The sequence below is a fragment of the Notechis scutatus genome, chromosome 3 (genome assembly GCF_049901735.1).
Source record: "Notechis scutatus isolate UNSWTSFEM ecotype Mainland chromosome 3, rNotScu1.2, whole genome shotgun sequence".
In the NCBI taxonomy this organism is placed as follows: Eukaryota; Metazoa; Chordata; class Lepidosauria; order Squamata; family Elapidae; genus Notechis; species Notechis scutatus.
In genome coordinates, this window is record NC_142011.1 from 154,464,251 (window position 1) to 154,465,078 (window position 828).

General features: G+C 27.4%; 1 pseudogene; it reads right to left on the reverse strand.

Moving 5' to 3' along the window:
* Positions 1-211: 211 nt before the first annotated feature.
* Positions 212-297, reverse strand: LOC113414869 (U2 spliceosomal RNA; annotated as a pseudogene).
* Positions 298-828: the final 531 nt, after the last annotated feature.

Consider the following 828-nt stretch of genomic DNA (forward strand, 5'->3'; position numbering starts at 1 on the left):
CCTTTAGATTTTTTTTCCAGATTGTATTCATTTTTATCTTTTTTATTAGTAATATTTAGTAACATTACTATAAAAAAGAATGGGATAGAATTTAAGTTTCTGGTAGAAAAAAAAATTGTATACAGTGAAATTTGTAAAGTCTCAAAGGTTATGGCTCATCCTTAGTACAATACAATTGAAATAATAATTATCTTTATTTTTATTTTATTTCAATCAGTGGAATTAATAATGAATATAATTATGTCTGAAACAGAACAACTATTACACTTGATCTTAGCCAAAAGGCCAGGAAGCAATAATTATTGAGATGCTCTGATGCTCTTGTTTTGAATAATAGCTTGATCAATATTAAAATTTATCACCTTTTTGGTCTAAGCTGAAACCTAATTATAGGATTTCATTGCAGTTTATATCTGTTCTTTATTTTATCCCCCTGATTAGGGAAGTGCATTTGCTGTTAATGTTTTTTTCTACTGTAGTGAGCATTCAGTAACTTTAACAATTATATTATTTTATTCTGATTAATGAGATTGCACTCATCTGTGCTTTATATTTTCTCGCCAGTTCATTTTCCCTAATGGCAGTTCTTGAACATCATACCAATCAACTGATTATTAGTATACTTTCAGAAAAAAAAACCTATATGAGTAGAAATAATAAAGTAAATGAACAAATTATTAGCTACATTAACCATTTTTTCTAGTTACAATTTTGTTTTGAATCTGAATGGAAATGCGGAATACTGCAAAGTAAAAAATACAAAAAGAATGATTCTTAGACTGACTACTCTGTCTTATTTCTCACAATGTGTTTTGTTCAAGTGCACGT